Below are 19,391 nucleotides of genomic sequence, written 5' to 3'. Positions count from 1 at the left end.
TTCTGGATTCTGCTTGGGTGCAACTCATTTAGCAGAGAAATCTACAAAAAAAAAAAAAAAAATCTACTCTCTAAAATTTCTTCCCTTTGCATGGTATTTATATGGTCTTCATGTTTCAGAGCCATTCTGAATTCTACAGGGAAGGCCAATCTTTAAACATCTAAATGAGATTATTAAAATGCTGTCATTACAGTGTGACAACTGCTGGTAGTTGACCAGGTAAGAGAATGAGAAGAAAGCACCTTCAGAGACTCTAGAACCAAGGGGACAAACTGCTCATGGGCATGTTTTGCGCACCTGAGACGGTGACTTTTGTGGAGGCTTTCATTACCTTCCGTTTCTTACACGTTAGGAATGTTAACAACGAAATTCAGGTTTCTGTCCTTTAAAAAAAAAAAAATGTAGAGTGCCTGACAAGACGAGTCCTGCTTTGGCACATGGCAAGGATCTTCCAGAGCTGACCAGAACTTTCCAGTTTCAGAAGAGGCTGTTTTCTCCAGCACTCCAGTCCCCACCACTCCCAATCATGATTCCTCTCCTGATGCCTCACCCCTTTGCATTTAAATGTGTGATACCAGCCCTAGAACCACTGGAGATCTTGGCTATGAATATACTCCAGCTATTAAAACTCTCAAACTAAAACTCTCAAACTCTTTACTGACTTAAAGAATTTATCAAGAATATATATTATTGAATTTCTTGTTATTAAAATCTAAAAATGGAATTATAGTGCAGCAATAATTGTTGGATTAGTGATTCACAATTATTATCACTTTATCCACAATTTATTTCTCCTTATAAATACTGATATACCTCCTCTAGAGCCAACCTTTAACTTTGTGGCTTATATGTTTAAATATTCTATTCATCGTGTTTCAAATTTGACAGATATATTAAAAATCAAAGAGCCATAAAGTTTGTAAGGCCTGAATGTTTCCTCAGTATCATTTAGCTCCAAATCATATATTTTGCAAGTAAGAAATCAATAAATTTGTGACCTTTTGAGGGACGCACAAGTAGTGAATGTGAAATTTCAAGGATGGAATGTGATTTTTTTTAACCTCAGTTCAAGGCTTAATTTTAGTAGTAACTGGCCTCTCCTGCATACGTTTCATGGGGGAAAATAATACCATTTTCTGAATATGACATTCATCCTTCTCTCTGTTTTTCTCCTTCCCTCTATGTCTCTTCCCTCTTTCTTCCTTTTCTTCTTCCCTCCCTACTTCCTTCCCTCTCTTCCTTTTTTCCTTCTTTCTCCTGGTCATTCATCCTTCCTTACTTAAGACCCAATATTTTATGTAGATGCAAAAGTTATATAAACATCATGATAAACTGATAATGTTTCAGTGGACAGCTGCACGGGATAATTTTATAGGCAATTTTGTTTCATTATGCTTATATTATACAATATTGGACTTGCTTTTTGTACATCAAAGGTGAAAACGTGGATGGTGCCCTTGTCCGGCTAGCTAGGAGGCAGAAATAAGTGACCAAACCACTGTGGGATGTAACAGCTTAGCTCATCATTCAGATGATTCCCATTTACTTCTGAAAAACAAATTAAGTATAATTAATTTAATAAGTAGAAACTGGGGCAGACAGAATGGCTTCTCAAACAGTCTCAGGCTCAAAAATCAGGATGACTTCCAATAAAATGGTGGTTGCAGAGTTGCTGATGTCTCATAGAAAAGTCTGAGAAGAATAATTTAATTTAAAAACCATTTTGGCTTTCCTAATCTTATTTGTTTCTTATTGCTCTTCTCCCTTATTTTATTAGTAGTGAAGTTTATAGGAAAATAAGACTATCTCCTTCCATGGAAAGACTTTAAAAAATGTTTTAACATTTATTTATTTTTGAGAGAGAGAGAGACAGAGTGCAAACAGGGGAGGGGCAGAGAGAGAGGGAGACACAGAACCGAAGGAGGATCCAGGCTCTGTCAGCACAGAGCCTGATGTGGGGCTTGAACTCACAAACCCTGAGATCATGACCTGAGCTGAAGTTGGAGTCTTAACCGACTGAGCCACCCAGGGGCCCCATGGAAAGACTTTAAGTAGCTCTTGTCTTTCCACCATCCCTATGCACGGAGATCATTTTGAACAAGGTTCACAAACTATACCCCAGCTCTGTCAGTGAGGTAACTTTTTAAAATAATCTACCCGCGGTGTACCTGGGTGGCTCAGTTGGTTAAGCATCCAACTTCAGCTCAGGTCATGATCTCATGGCTCGTGAGTTCGAGCCCCGCAATGGGCTCTGTGCTTCCGTTGAAGCCTGGAGCCTGCTTGGGATTCTATGTCTCCCTCTTCTGCTCTTCCCTTGCTCTCTCTCTCTCTCTCTCTGTCTCATATACACATGCTCTCAAAAATAAATAAACATTAAAAACTGACTCTTGAGGGGCGCCTGGGTGGCTCAGTCAGTTGGGCGACTGACTTCGGCTCAGGTCATGATCTCACGGTTCGTGGGTTCGAGCCCCCCATCGGGCTCTGTGCTGACAACTCAGAGCCTGGAACCTGCTTCCAATTCCGCGTCTCCCTCTCTCTGCACCTCCCCTGCTCGTGCTCAGTCTCTGACTCTCAAAAAATAAATAAATGTTAATTAAAAAAATTTTTTTTTTAAACTGACTCTTGATATAGACTCAGGTCATGATCTCACTATTTGTGGGATCAAGCCCCAGCCTGAGCTTTGGGCTGACAGTGCAGGGCCTGCTTAGGATTTTGCTCTCCCTCTCTCTCTGCCCCTCCCGCACACATGGGTACTGGAGTGCGAGCATTCTCATTCTCTCTCTCTCTCTCTCTCTCTCAAAATAAAGAAAGAAACATTAAAAAAAATGATCTACCCAGTTCTTGGTTGGTAACCTACAGTAGTCTGCTAGTACCCGTGTATGTACAGAGCCTTGCTGTCATGCTGGCAACGGAATGGGATTTAGTAAGTGGGACTAAGTGCTCAACCTACAGTGGCATCATGGGCAGAAAACGATTTTACCAAGTTCCTTCTCTCTTTTGAAATAACAGACCTACATTATAGCATACATTATGGTTTGGGAGGTAGCAATTCCCACCTGGTCAGTAATGTGCAAATACCTTAAAATTTGAGATATAAATGAGTGTATGCTAATGCTTTGATAGACATGTCCTCTTTTAAAAATAAAGGTAGAAGGCCATTTTTAAACATTTCAAAAATGTGTTCTTCATACTTTGTTTTTGGTGTACTGAACGTTGTGTGCACTTAAGCAAAAATGGTCATGCTATTATTTTAGATTACAGATGAATCCGTACAGTCCTGGGCCCCACTGCCAGAAATTCTAATTCAACAGGTACAGAGTGGAGCCCAGCACCTGCATATGTAAATGACACCCCGAATCATTCTTTCACTCATTAATTGTTCATTTAACAATCTCTTCTTGTGACAAATATTATATGGTGTGCTAAGTAGTATGGATATGATGGCAAAGAAAAAAGTCCCTGCTTTTATAAGTTGTTTTAATCCATAAATAAAAATATATAAAACGGAGGTAGAGGTAAAAGCTATGAAGAGAAATCAAATAGGGTAAAGCAGCAGCAAGCAAAGGTGGGTGAGAGAGCACGAGGGGATATTCGGGCAAGGCCTCCCTGATAACATGCTGCTGATGAAAGTGACTCAAAGACCAAACCTGGAGAAATATTCCCTTTAAGCAGGAAAAGGAGGAGGAAGAGGAAGAGGAAGAGGAAGAGGAAGAGGAAGAGGAAGAGGAAGGGGAAGGGGAAGGGGAAGGGGAAGGGGAAGAGGAAGAGGAAAAGGAAAAGGAAAAGGAAAAGGAAAAGGAAAAGGAAAAGGAAAAGGAAAATCTACGCCTTGTTTTGCAGCCCAAGATATTTCACATCAGATGAAATATCAGGTGCCAGATATTTCTTATGTTTTCAAATTTCCTATTTCTCTTGGTACTTAACCACAGTTTGCTCATATTTCTTTGCAATTCCTATCCCTGCCCCGCTACCTCCCGAACCACACACACAACACAAATCACACTATTTTTTTTTTTTTAGGAAGCTGTTGCCAAAAGTTTAAAATATAGAAGATTTGGCATGACTGTCAGGGGAAAAATAAATAATTAATAAACAACATGATGAATTTTCACAAAGTTGGTAATCCTAGCTAAAAGGAGTATGGTACCTAGCATAAAGGATGTGACTGTCACCTTGTATTTTATTCCACTCAAGAAACTGCTGATAAATTGTATCCAGATCTAAGGGCTTTGATTTAAAATTGATCCAGACCAAGCAAGCTTATTCAGGGCTAAGCTCCCAAGATGGCAGGAGGGACAGTACTCATGGCAAGAGAAGTTCAAAGAGCTGGTAATGTTTCTGTCTTCCTGGAAAGCAAATGACACATAAAACCTCTCGTCAAACATCTGAAGGTCGTAGGAAAAGGGTTAGATTTTGTTGTCTATGGTCCCACAAGGCAGACATGGGAGAAACAAATGCAAACTATACAAGTGGCAATTATACAAATATGTACTCAAAAGCCACAGAAGGAAGACCCCTTATTAGAGACAAGGAAGTAGAGGTTGGTGACCACAGACTGAGGTGGCAATGCAAATGCCATCAAGACCCAAATGAAGGACTGAATGAAATGACCGCTGAGATCTGCGAAGAGAACCAGCGATGCACAATTCATATTCCATGACTCATAACAGCATGACTGATCTCCCTCATGAAACAATATCCCCTGTCACTTTCACAGTCCTCTCAAATCAGAAGTGATGTTGGTGCTGCCCAGACAGTCAGTCATGGGGGAGGAAGGGACAGTCAGCCACGTGGGAGGAAGGGAATGCTGTGACTGGAGGCAGCTGGCCTTTACCAGGGCCCTACATGTCCTTTCCCAGATTGCTCCCTCCTTTGAAGTTGTCCCCTTCTAGCATCCATCATCATCTCCCAAGGGACCCCCACAGATCTGTCAACACATCCTTGGAGCAGCCTGCTGGTGTCCTTTCAGGCTGGTGTTCCCAGGCAGGTGTTCCCCAGGAGTCTATCTTTTTCAAGATGAGATATCATAATTAATGAAATAAATAATTTCAATGTTTCTCAATCCATTCAAATGACCTGTTCATGATTGTTTTCACAAGCATGCGTTACTTGCATTTAAAAAAAAAAATTCTTTTTTAACATTTATTCATCTTTGAGAGACAAAGAGAGACAGAGCATGAGTGGGGAAGGGGTAAAGAGAGGGAGACACAGAATCCGAAGCAGGCTCCAGGCTCCGAGCTGTCAGCACAGAGCCCGACGCAGGGCTCGAACTTATGAACTGTGAGATCATGACTTGAGCCAAAGTCGGACGCTCAACCGACTGAGCCACCCAGGTGCCCCTACTTGTGTTTATTTTTAACTGATTTTTCTATTTCAATTAAAATATCTTAACATGTTCTCTCAGTATTATAAATGGAAAATCAGCATCATTCTACCTAAAATAAACACACTGAAACATAACCAATTAAGTTCTAAAGAGACACTGTGACCAGCAGACTCCTGGATTTCAAAGTCTGGACTTGATGAAAAAGAGATGATGGAAAGTGTTAAAAATTGTATAAAATCATGCTAGCACAAAACTAGCCTTTGAGTTAAGCTGAAGTACCAAAAATAAATAAATAAATAAATTTATTTATTTATTTATTTATTTATTTATTTATTTATCATGTTTATTTTCATGTTTGTTTATTTTGAGAGAGAGAAGGCATGCACACAGGAGATGAGCAGAGACAGAGAGTGGGAGAGAGAGATTCCCAAGCAGGCTCCATGCTGACTGTGGAGCCCAATACAAGGCTTGGTCTCACAATGGTGAAATCATGACCTGAGCTGAAATCGAGAGTCCATTAGTTAACCTACTGAAACACCCAGATGTCCCTAAAGTACCAAAAGAAACTTTGGAAAAAAATGTGTGCTCTATATTAAGTCTATTATTTAATTATACTGAATCTTGGATTACCCATGTGCACCTCATAGCACATCAGTGGTATCTATCCCATAATGTGAGATACACTAAACTGACCAAAGCTAAAGTCCCCACCTTAGAAGTGACAGGAAACCACAAGCCACTGAAGTTACCCAGGTGGACAAAATTTTAAGGAAAAATAAATTAGAGAATGGGAGACACCCTAGAATATCCAAGGAGACATCTTTAATCACCTACATATTAGGCCCCCCACCCCTTGAACTGGAATTTCTAGGCAAGGACAACCACAGTAATAGGCAGGACTCACTTCTTGCATTAGGGGTAATGCAGTTCCCATTCACCCATGCTTCAGGGCAGCAATACAAGGTTATCCAGTACAAACAGTTCACTCATTCAGTCATCCAAAAAAACAACTGAGCTACTGCTGTGTACCAAGTGCTGTTCTAGGCACCGGGAATGAATGCAACACTGAAAAAAACAGATAAGGTTCCTGTCCTGTCCTCCAAATTTACACAGGATTATATGGGGGCAAGATAGCTAGTTAAAAGAAGGCAGGGTTTCTCAACCTCAGTATGATGGATACCTTGGGAAGGATAATTCCTTTTTTGCAGGAGGCTGTCCTGTGCACCGAAACCTGGACTCTAATTGCTAGATATCAGAAGCAACAGTCCCACTTTCCCCCCACTCCCACACCAGCTGTGACAACCAAAAATGCTCTCTAGACATTACTAATCATCCCCTGAAGGACAAAATCACCTTTGGTTGAAAACCACTGCTCTGAGGCCTTCTTCCCTACATCCAAAATAAGAATGCCACATTACACAACTCTAGGGGGCACCACTCATTTGTACTCTACAAGAAGGTATCCCTCTGAGTTGTGCAACAACTGCACCTGACTCAAAAGGAGTAGCTCTGCTTTACTATGCTATGGGTGAGATAGATGTTCTGTGATATACACTGGTTTATAAATTCAATAAAAAACTAGGATGGGGAATACATATCAAAGTTCTATATTTTCAAAGGTTTTTTTTTTCTAAGCTTATTTATTTATTTTCGAGAGAGAGAGTGCATGCAAACAGGGGAGGAGCAGAGAGAGAGGGAGAGAGAGATTCCCCAGAGGCTCCATGCTGTCGGCATAGAGCCCGAAGCAGGGCTTGAACTCATGAACCATGAGATCATGACCTGAGCTGAAATCAAGAGTCGGACACTTAACCAACCGAGCCATCCAGGCACCCCAGTTCTACTATATTTTTAAACTGCATTCATGAATACTGCTTCTTTTGTGTTTTCTTCTCTCCATCATGCACACACAGACACAAATGGCTGGAACCCTCTTACTTTGTTTAAGGTATCTTTGGTTCTAAGCAGAAGCCTAAAGAAAGCAAAGGCACAAAAGTATTACTGATGAATGCTGTTGTACAGTTCTAGATAATTCACCATTCTTTTGGAAACGAGAATGTGAATCCCAAGAATTTTGCAAGCCGTGAGTGTGTCAGTAGACAAGAAAGAAATATCCTTGATCCATAGACCCCTTCTGCTTTTTGACAGTCTAACAGACTCATGCTTCTCAACGCTGGTTGTCCAAAAGAATCACAGGTATAAGTTGAAAAGAGCAACCGCCACCACCACCAAAATAGCTATCTGGGCTCTATGTACAGTTTTGGATTATCATCCCAGAGAACCTGAGATCTAGAGAATTCCACAGGTAACTACTATGGGCAGTCAAAGGTGAGAACTATAGCTCTAAGTTGTCGAGAAACACTGGGAAAAAAACAAGGCAAGAAAATAAGGCCTGTAGTATATGTAGGATCCATTTATCTCTGCATTTCCCAAATCTCAGATACTGAGTTCCTTCTGCCAAGCATTGATACTTGCCCCAAATAAATGAAAACCCTATACATTTAGACTTATTCCAGACAGTATACCAACACAGTTTAGTGTGTATGTGTGTGTGCACATACACAAACACACACACCACCAATCACCAAACACAAAGATGGTATGGTGCTCATCTGTGCTAGATGGTATGGTGCTCATCTGTGACCTAGAAGTTACTGAATTCCCAGGGTCATTTGAATGACCCCACATTGGAAATCAATGTGATATGAACCATGATCACTTAAAACGTCTGGAAAAAAGTTTTTATAATCACATGAAACTCTAGGAAATCTTCCCTGTTGCCTTTGAATCATAACAACTGGAACTCTAGCCTTTTCAGGGGATAAAGAAAGAAATGTTTAAACTACACACAAGTAACTAAGTCAAAATGGATAGCTCAAAATAGCCTTTCTTTCCCCTAAGAAAACAACTGCTTTTTGAGACTATAATTATAGTAGGAAGCCAGTGAGGAGGTTAAGAATGAGAGGGTCTAGGAATAACATTCTGAAAGAAAAATTAAATCCTACTAAAATTTCACTGGGCAGAAATGGGCTCCAAAGGAAGACCCAGTGTAGCTGGAGATAGCTGTGAGCAAATCTTGGTGCATGAGCAGAAAGAAGGGCAGAAACAAGTGAAAATACAAGTCGAACTTCTCTGCGTGGTTTACACATCCCTGCATGGTCTGGTGCCCGCCACCTTCTCACGAATCTCCTTCCAGCTACCTGTGTTCCAGCTACAACTGTCATCTTTAAGATCCTAGACAATGTCTGGCTCTTCCTCCACTCAAACTTCAGCTAAACTTCTCCCAGCTCTGACAGCTCTCAGCCCACTTCTCCTTCTCAGAGAGGCCTCCTCACTAGTTGGGGCAGGGATCTTCACAAGTCATCATAGAAGGTTGGTTTCCCTGAGAAGCAGACTCTGGTCTGTTAATGGGGCAATGGAGATCAAAGCATGGGGAATGGCTAGGAAGGAAGATGAATTAGACAAAGGGAGAAGTGGAGCTGTAATTCAGTATAAGGAGAGGCCTCAGGCTACCTTATAGGGAGTTCTGGAGTGGGCATGATTCTTAGAGCTGTCCTGAGTTGGGCCTTTTCCCTCCACATCCGGCCTTAGATGTGGGCTGCCCTAGAAAGAAAACATGACCTTGAACAAGGGAGTACTCTTTTTAGCTGAGGCAACCCTAATGGGTTGGGAGGGGACACACGAGGGCTGATTGCTGGCAGTACTCCAAGCAGGATGGAGACCAACTGGATTTCAAAGATTGAGTGGGGAAGGGCATTACAAAATCCACCACTGTGACTTTACCTCACGGTCCCTCCATCTTTTCATGTGTAAAATGGGGATGATACTAACAATCTCAAAAGGTATACAATATCTAATATGATAACTGCCTCAATGTAAAGTTCTCAAAAAATGTTAAGTTTGCATCTTTACCTAGTCTATTCAGGAAAGGATATGGATGCAATTTTGATCAGGGAGCAAACTACTCCCTACTAGGGAAAAAACACTGGGAAACCTACTAGGTGTTAGGGATTTTCTAATATCTGAGAAGTGTCGCAAGTTCTTGTGCAAATAGAGCTTACATTTTAGTCATGGGAAGAGAGAAAATAGTATGTAAATAAATAAGTAATAGGACACTGTTGGGAGTAATAAAAGTTAACCAAAGGATGAAGAAATGTGTTTCTTAAAATACTATATTATCAGATTCCATTAGTGGTTCACAAAAATCCAAAACAAACTAACTTAATTAAGTGGAATTTATTGGCCCAGAAACAAAAAACTATAGAAAAGACAGAAAGAGAACTAACCCAGGGACCTCACCAGATTCAGGAATCCAAACACCATCAAGGCTGTCTTGCTTTACCGTTATTTCTGTCTTACTTGTTTGCAACATCATTTGTTGAGACCAGCCTGTCATTCCAGCTTGAGTTCAATAAATCCCTAGTGAAAAACTTTTCATGACCAAACTTGCCTTACCTGTTCCACCTCTAAAACTATGGTGCTATGGGAACACTGACTGCTTCATGATTTGATATGTATATACCCCTAAGGCCAGGGCAATAAAAGTAATGCTAGTAATAACTGTAGAGCTTTTACCATGTATAACATACAATACAGTTGAATAATTTTATCTATTGAAAAACTAAGTACTATCTCCTCTTTACTGATGAGAAAACTAAGGTTCAAGGAGATTAACTTGCAAGAGCACACATTAATAATAAGTACTGGAGGTCAAATTCAAGCCCACTTAAATCAGATCTCCAAACCACATACTCATAACTACTAGATAATTAGGCCATACTAATGGTGGTTATTATTATATAGTTATATCATAATAAGTATAATTATTTCATTACCTTAATTAATCCATGCTAATCGGTCTTCCATCCAATATGAAGGCATGATAACTGGACACTCACAAATGAAAAGCATAGCCATACAGAGGCTGACTAAATGGGAAATATTGTAAGAAAAAATAGCAAGGGAAATCAACGTGAAATACTATTTAACGCTACAATCATTGAGGCCAATCAGATAATGAATAACCAATTTAACCAGATCTAATTCATGTTGGGGTTTGCATGCTTCCATTCATTTGAGTGGGGTCTATAGTACATTTGAAAATTAGTGAGGCACTGTGAAATGTGTACTAATCCAAAAATTGGGAAATAGATTTAAGATGTAATTCTTGGGGCGCCTGGGTGGCGCAGTTGGTTAAGCATCCGACTTCAGCCAGGTCACGACCTCGCGGTCCGGGAGTTCGAGCCCCGCGTCAGGCTCTGGGCTGATGGTTCAGAGCCTGGAGCCTGTTTCCGATTCTGTGTCTCCCTCTCTCTCTGCCCCTCCCCCATTCATGCTCTGTCTCTCTCTGTCCCAAAAATAAATAAACGTTGAAAAAAAAAATTAAAAAAAAAAAAAAAAGATGTAATTCTTATTTGGGGCATCTGGGTGGCTCAATTGGTTAGGTGTCCAACTTCGACTCAGGTCATGATCTCATGGTTCGTGGGTTTGAGCCTCGCATAGGGCTCTGTACTGACAGCTCGGAGCCTGGAGCCTGCTTCTGATTCTGTCTCTGTCTCTCTCTGCCACTCCCCCGCTCATGGTCTGTCTCTCTCTCAAAAATAAGTAAACATAAAAAACATTTTTTTAATAAAAAAAAATGTAATTCTCATTCAATAAATATGCAGTTAACCTTGAGTGAGCCAACACCTCAATTTTCTAACCTGTAATGTAGGGACAGTAGCACTGGGAGCTACCTATGTAATGGATTTAACACGCATCCCCCAAAGGTAAAGATACAAATAAACATGAAAGCATTTAGACTTTCTATCATGCAAAACATGGCAGTGAGGTTTTAAAATATCATATAGAAAATATATGTATCTGTAATCTTTCTTATATTTGTGACACTATAAAAAAGAGTAAATGTCTAGCAAACCACAATCAAAAGTAAATTTTGTAAAGTTGCAACAAAACGTAAGTGAAGCATAAAGCAGATGCCCCAACCAAACAAAATATTTACACATTTGAATAATTAACAAAGTATAAAAGAAATCACTTTCCCTTTTCTAGATTTAGAAATGTTATAAAATTATATTTTGACCAAAATAATCTTAAAAGTATTCCTATGTATTTAATAAAAAAAAAAAGGAAGAAAATATTTTCTAGTGGTCTTCTAGGTGTGGTGGCTGAAAACTTTGGCTTGAAGCCTCATTTTTTATCATTTGATATTACAGTCCTTGGATTTCAATTTCCAACTCAGCTTGATATTTTTAGTTGGAAAACTAAATTCATTTTAAATAGGACTGTAAAAATGTGACAATTACAAAGGGAATGATTTGAGAAACCAGCCATAATGGGAAATTAAATGTCCCACCGAAACACTTTAAAGGCCTTTTAGCAGAAGAAACGTGCGCTATAACGTTTAATCTAAGATAACAGAAACTTCTAAAATGTGTATTACAGAAATGTAAGTAAAGTTGCTAAAAGGTAGAATTGTGTTTCTCTTCAAAATCTACTTTCCCTAACCAGCCAGGGTATAGGCTTCCCATAACTGGACTGAAATTTCCAGCTTTAGATTAGTATGGGAAATCATTGGTAGTTAGACCAGGAAGCAATCTTGAAACCATTTAATCTAACACCCCCCATTTAATGGAAGTGTGAAGTTAAAACTCAAAGTAACAAAATGATATTCCTAAAATCATAGTGCAAATCTGGGCTAGTCCCTGGGTAAGGATGTTAATGATGATGGTGATGAGGGTTGATGATAATAGTGGTAATGATGGTGATGATGATGATGATGGTGATGGTAGCTAACATTTATTAAAATAATTTTGAGATAAGGATTATGATCAGCAGCTGAGGTTCAGAGAGGTTGACTAATTTGTCCAAAATACTCAACTGAGAAGTTTCCAAATAAGGCCTGGAGCTCAGATTCTTTTGGCATTAAAATCCATTCTTTTCAGCAGTAACATTTAAGCACTGCTCTCGACCCTGTCGCTGGACTGATTCGCCACCACCACTGCCCTCCCCCACCCTAACATAAGTGAAAGCATGTTAATAAACTTCTCTCATGAAATGGATCCTCCTTACTTTCCGTCTTGTCCAGTTTACTTCCCATCTCTGATCAGGTACCAATTCTTTCAGAGAAGCCTTCTCGGATCATAGATCAAATCTACCTTTGACTCTCTAGCATTTATCAGAGCAGCAATTTTACATGTGTTTGCATGATAATGTGATTAATATGGTCCACCCAAATGAACTGTAAGCGTCATGAGGGTAAAACTGTATTTTACTTTGCTGCTGTATCCTCAGCTCAGTGGCTCTCAACAGTTAAACAAAAGTAATTGTTGGGGCGCCTGGGGGGCTCAGTCAGGTGAGCTTCCGACTTGGGCTCAGGTCATGATCTCCTGGTTTGTAAATTTGAGCTCCACATCTGGCTCTCTGCTGTCAGCACAGAGCCCACTTTGGATCCTCTGTTCCCTTCTCTCTCTCTCTCTGTCTCTCTCTCTGTGCCCCTCCCTGGTTCTCTCCCTTTCTCAAATGAATAACTTAAAAAAAAGTAATCATTGAATGAATGAATGTTTAATTCCTACAAATGCATGAAGCATCCTATATTAGACAACTGGGAAGTCATTTTTTAAATTAGCTTATTTATTCTTGACAGAGAGAGAGATAGAGAGAGAGAGCGAGTGGGGGAGGGGCAGAAAGAGAGGAAGAGATACAGTCCCAAGCTGCCTCTGCACTCTTCATCATGAAGCCTGATGCAAGGCTCCACACACGGAGTTCCGTCTCACCAACTGTGAGATCACAGCCTGAGCTGAAACCAAGACTTGGACGTTTAGCTGACTGAGCCACCCACACACCCCGACAACTGGGAAATTACTGATAAGATTTATTTCACTTTCACTGTCAGTTTACAGATGGCACGAGTTTATAATGGTACAAAATACCATAAAGTACAGATCCAAGAGAATAAAATGTATAGGGATATTGTACACAGTTAAGGAACTAGCTACATTCACAATATGTACTGAGACATCAAAAATCATGGAAGAATCCATTAACTGCTTAAAGAGATGTTAACAACTCGCATGTTAACATGGACTAAAGTCTGTGACCCAAATTAAATTCAACAGACAATAGTTTCTAAAATATAAAATTATTTACCTGCTGTTTGCAGTTGTGAAGAGAATGTTAATACAGACACGAAAGGGCTACCAAAAAAAAAAAAAAAAAAACTACAGCAAAAAAGTACTGCCTGGTGTCATTTTGCAGATAAGTTATTTTAGCCAACAGTGCCATCCACTCACCACTTCAAAAGTAGAACATAAATATACTATTTAAAAAAACAACCCTGCAAGAGTCATTTTCATTTTTCAAATCATGCAAGCTATACTCAAGAAAGGGAGATTATTTTGCATAGTAGGCTTTGATGTATTTCTTCATTTCCTTTCCTTCTCTTGCTATCTCTTGCTTTTTTGCAAAGAGTGTTGTGGTATATGTAAAGGCACTAATATCTGATCTTTGTGCATGAGGCTTCCTTCCACTGTAAGATCATTTGACAGGCTAAATTAGCCTTTGATCAGAGGCTTTGATTTACTTCTTAATTCCCTTCTTCATCACTAGTCTCTGAAACGTGTCTGCCCCTCTGCCCTCCCCAGTTCAGTTGGCGATGGCAGTGATGTATTTCATTGGTTTGTTTCTTCTCTGGGGCCTCAAATATTTGCACACGTGTGCAGTTCAATAAAAAATCCTCTTTAGGGGAGATGCCTAAGATTTGTGTCAATGTTATAGAGGATATTTTTCCCCAACATGAATTGCCTTGGGGCAAAAACAGCATTTTGTGGAGAAAACACAATTTTCGCTTCTCAGCGGATTTCACTGTAGGTCATTTGTTTGGCTGTGCTACGTAATTTCATGGACATCTTATTTGTGCACTATGTCATGTTGCTACTTGAAAAATCCTTTCAAATAACAATGTAAGGTCCAAGGTGTCCATTTGTTAAAAAGATCACATAAGTTTTCTTGGGTTTCGGCGTCTCTTTGTCTTGAATATTTTAATGGTCATTTTACATCAGCCTTCCCTCTGCAATGACATAGGAACTGTTTTCCTACTGACAAAGGACTCTGCCTTCTGAAAATGCTAAAATAGAAAAAGTAAATTAAAGAAATTAGAAAATGGCTGTAAGACTGAACCCAACCCTATTAAAATCTTAAAAATCAACAGACTGGCAGTTACAACAAAAATCTGCAAAGCAATCACAGATCTGGGCTTAAAAATAGAATTTTTCACACAATACTCATTCTACAATCATTTAAATGATTTTGAGATGCCATTTCCCTCGTGACTTAAAATCTCCCCATAGCACTTTAACAGCATATCAATATATCCTAGCTTCCCTTTGGAGCCCTCACTGAGTTTTCGTGCCTTGGAGATCACATTTATTTGTGTACATGATTTGAGTGAAAACAAATCCAATAAGACTCCAGTTGAAACAAACGTATTTTTGGCACCTCAATACTGATATTATGTATGCAAATTGGAGGTGGTCCAAAGAACAGCCAAGAGAATGATGAAGGGAATGGAGTGCTTGGCTAAGAAAGGAATGCAAGGCTTCTGAGTGTCCCAGAGTGGGTAAACAACAATAAAGGAACATAACAGCCTATAAATATTTAAAAGGTGTAAACATCAAATATGGATAGGAATGATTAATTCTGGGACAAGGGCATGGAGGTAGTCTTGACGTGCTTATAACCTAGAAAAGAAAGAGGATACTGTTCAGTATCATCACTCTGAAATATGAAACATTAATTATTCACACAAAATATTTAGCAGCCAATGGAATCTTACCACTTTTGATTATCTCATTTCAAAAGATGCTAAAAATTAACAGTTATTCTCAAGAAGAGAATTTTTTCTGAGTAGGTTGATTTTACTTATCTTCCACTTAGGCTTTCTTGAGAGAAATTTCCATTTTGCAAGACACTCAACAATACCTCATGCTTTTACTTCCTAAAGGTCCTGAAATGAGTTAGCCATATACCGATGATAAAACCAGGTCTCAACCAGCTAACAAGGGATATCAGAGAGAGGAGAGTTTAGGGAACATTAAAATTCATTAGAAACCAAGTCTGAGACTAGAAACTCCTAACAAGACTGCCTAGATTACAGAACCTAGAAAAGCAATCCTGGAATTTACCACAGAAGGTGTTCAGTTATCATTTCTCAAGATAACATTTTCCTCCCTTCATTCTTCCTTTCTTTCTCTCTCCATCTTTATAGAGCATCCGGTATGTTCTAGGTTCTATGCTCAGTATTAACAAAATGAATATATATTTGAACAGCACATTGTCCTCAAAGATGTATTCATAAGACAAATGTGTGAACAATTAATTGCAGTTGAGTTGAGGGCACGTAAACACAGTTTGAACAAGACACAGGGAGGATCAGCCAAGTAACTTGCATTTGTGCAAGGTAATAGGGTTCTCCAGAGAGACACAACCAACAGGATATACAGAAAGAAAGATATAAAGAGATTTGTTATAGGAGTTAGTTCGCATGATATTATGGAAGCTGAGAAATCTCATGATCTGCTGTCTACACGCAGGAGAACGAGCAAAGCCAGCGGTGCAATTCAGTGTGATTCCAAAGGCCCAAGAACCAAGAGCCCTGATGACCACGGGCAGCAGATGGGGATTCCAGCTCAAACAGAGAACAAATTCACACTTTCTCTGCATTTTTGTTCTATTCATTCAATGGTCCTCAATGAATTGGATGATGCCCACTCAAACTGGTGAGGTAGATCTTCTTCAGTCAGTCTACCAATTCAAATGCTAATGTCTTCAGGAAACAGACTCACAAACACACCCAGAAATCATGTTTAACTAGCTATCTGGGCATCCCATAGCCCCTGTCAGGTTCTGTCAGGACACAGAAAATGCACCATCACATGCAGCGTATACAGCACACTGCACTGAGATCATTTCTAAAAGGAAAGGTTGTTATATCTTATTCTCTCCAGAATATAGGAGCCAAGCCTTGACATAACTAAACATAGGAGTGGTCTCTGCCAGTGGATCTGGAGGTCATTGGAAAATAATACCTTTATGAAAATGTCACAGGCCAGCAAGGGGAGGCAGCTACAATCTTCTCTCACATAATAGCACTTTGCTAAGACCTAAATGAAAACAGTACTCTCTCTTACATCCTAGAATATGCAGCCTAGTCTTTGATAGAATAGAACCCACCCAAGCCCATAAATCAGTAGAAGGAAGAGTGCAAAGAGTGCGTAGAGATAAGCACCATCAACCAGCCTCAGCAGGTGACCCAAGGTGACACACCATATTTAACAAAGCACATATTTTTTCGTGACCTTCTGCTACAAAAATATAGTCTCTGGCATTCAACTATTTAAGCCTTCTGTTAGGATATATGGATAATATCATCTTTTGATTAGTTATACATAGATAATGAGTGAAATGTATAAGTGAACGCATTAATCTGTTATGCCCATACTCAAGCATAAAATTTCTAACACTTAAATTGTAGCTTGTGCTGTGAACAAAAGGTTAGATAAATTAGGGTATTAAAAAACAGCAAAATTAGTATTCACGTATTATAATCTAACCAGACTATTGGGGATTATTTCACTCCATTTTTTTTTTCAAGAGGCTCTTTTGGCTTTTGGGCAAGGGTGCTCCAAATGAAAAATTTTCAAAAGAAATTTAATGCTTAGGGGCACCTGGGTGGTGCAGTTAATTAAGTCTCCGGCTTCAGCTCAGCTCATGATCTCACGGTTCATAAATTCAAGCCCTGGAACGGGCTCTCTGCTGTCAGCAAGGAGCCTGCTTTGGATCCTCTGTCTCCCTCTCTCTCTGCCCCTCCATTGCCTAAAACTCAACAACCACGAGATCATGACTTAAACCGAAGTCAGACGCTTAACCAACTGAGCCACCCAGGTGCCCAAGTAATCATAAACTTTGAAGGCCACCATTCTCTTTCTCTCCCTCAGAAATAAATACACATTAAAATTTTTTTTAAAAGAAATTTAACGCTTAAATGTGGAGGGGTGGGTGGAGGATGTCCAAGGACTTTAATTCCATAAACACTTCCTGGAAGATACATAGATGAATTTTTAAAGCACCACGATGTAAACTGATGGCAAGGGAACTGGTTTTGTAAAATTGAATAATTTGATCAGTCATCAAGAAAAACACAAGAAAATGAACGTAACTTAAAAGAAATAAAGGGAAGAGTGCAAAGCTAGGAGTGAAGAGTTGTTTTGCAAGTTGCCATCCATTTCCACCATGTCAAAAGACACAGTTGTTAACACATCATCATGAGACCACTACAATTAAGGTTTCTCACAGTAGTGTGATAACAACTTTTTCCAACTGTAATACCTTGGACATTGTATTTCATCCTTTAATTTCAGAAAAGATTTACCGAAGTTTCTTATAAACTAGAAATTCACTTAGGATGAGACCATACAGTGTTTTGACACAATAAGTGTACCTCATTGCCAACCATCATCAAAGGATTTGACTCATTAGACTTCAGGAAGAGTTTTCTCTAAGAATATGAGTGTATATAGCAAATGCTTTTTAATCTTGTAGGAGGCCTGGAGATTAGATGGAACTAGAAACTCTATGCAGTGTAACCCTCTTGGATTAAGCTCCAAAGGAAGGATCTAAACATAGTGGAGGAACAGAACCACTCAAGTGAATGAGACAAAGAGGCCAAATTTATTCAAAGAACACACACACACACACACACGCACACATACACGCACATGCACACATGCACATGCACACACACACATGCACACACACGCAATCCCCTCCTAGACTTATTCTTGGAGTAGTTCCTTATTCATTTAGAAAGCCTCTCCTGGTTACCAAGCAGTATGTTAACAATGACTCAAAGTCACGATGTTTCATCTGTTACCACACTGTCTTCATTATTTTACAGTTACTAAGATCCCAGTTTACAACCAGCAGATAGAAAGACCGCATGCCCCAGATAATATCTTAATCCTTCAGGAGCACATATTATATTATTGGTAATGAAATATGCTCTTGAGAAAGTAAGAATAATATTATTCTTTCATTTGTATCATCATGGGAAAAAAATACCATTTTTTTCCCTTAAATCACTTTGCCTTTAAAAACTCATAATGATAGTAATTGTTGACAGTTACTGAACAGTATTATGGGCTAACCACAGAGCTAATAAATGTTATCAAAATAATCCAATTTAACATGTACCTACAGGCAATCACAGCTATTACTCAAATTCTACGAATCAGGAATTAGAGGTTTAAAAGAGGTAACTAACTTTCCCATAACCACATCGTTGTGTGCCTGGCCCTTGAAAGGGGATTTTTCTCACTCTTCCAAACTTTTTGAAATTAACTACAATTCGGTCTGGTACTGCACAAAGAATGTGAAAAAACTCCAAAGGAGGATTCAGGTCAGATTTCACATTGATCCAAATCCAAGGGACAGTTACTGAAGCTGAAAGCCCTCCAGACCATGAAGGGGTAAGCTCTGTTTGACCGACGAAAATACAGGTTTTCTCACTAAAACTTCAAGCCCCTTAAACAGCTGATCTCAGATCCCAAAGGTGCAATTCATTTTCTATAAAAAGATGACGTTTAGGTAAATACCAGGATGCAACTTTCAAATATGCCAAGAGGTCAGCTAAGGGAAAAATAACTTTTAGTTAAGGGCTTCGCCCTTTCAAAAATAAGCCAGCATTTTAATAAAATTTAAAACAACCACCACCACCACCCTCACAGGTACCATACCTGGTCCATGTCCTCCGGCTATACTCTTCTACTATGCATTGCATTAATTAAATGCATTCGAAAATGCATAAAGCAACTAATTAAGTAAAATATTCTTACCAGTAAGCTCAGTTCCCCTTAGTTCCACTACAATATGTCTGCAGTATTAAGACAGGGTCATTGTTTGCAGTTTACGGCACCTAGAGATAGATTTGAAAGTTATAATTATGGAGATCATTTTCAGCTAAAAATCATTACATTTATGTTTACCTTTTCCCTGTTACAAAATAGTGGTTTAA

The 19,391-nt window shown here is 39.3% G+C and overlaps 1 protein-coding gene across 10 annotated transcripts in view; it reads right to left on the bottom strand.

The window, feature by feature from the left end:
* Positions 1-19,391, bottom strand: part of CHL1 (cell adhesion molecule L1 like) — a 202,127-nt gene that overhangs the window by 132,667 nt on the left and 50,069 nt on the right. For 9 of the 10 annotated variants that reach the window (XM_045493574.1, XM_045493578.1, XM_045493577.1 and 6 more), the window contains one exon: positions 19,213-19,292. The exons of the other annotated variant lie outside the window; for it this stretch is intronic. The gene's annotated coding sequence lies outside the window, so the exon portion shown is untranslated. The remainder of the gene's footprint in view (positions 1-19,212; positions 19,293-19,391) is intronic. 10 annotated transcript variants of the gene reach the window in all.

Source organism: Leopardus geoffroyi, chromosome A2 (genome assembly GCF_018350155.1).
Source record: "Leopardus geoffroyi isolate Oge1 chromosome A2, O.geoffroyi_Oge1_pat1.0, whole genome shotgun sequence".
In the NCBI taxonomy this organism is placed as follows: Eukaryota; Metazoa; Chordata; class Mammalia; order Carnivora; family Felidae; genus Leopardus; species Leopardus geoffroyi.
This window is presented reverse-complemented; position numbering and strand designations above follow the sequence as displayed.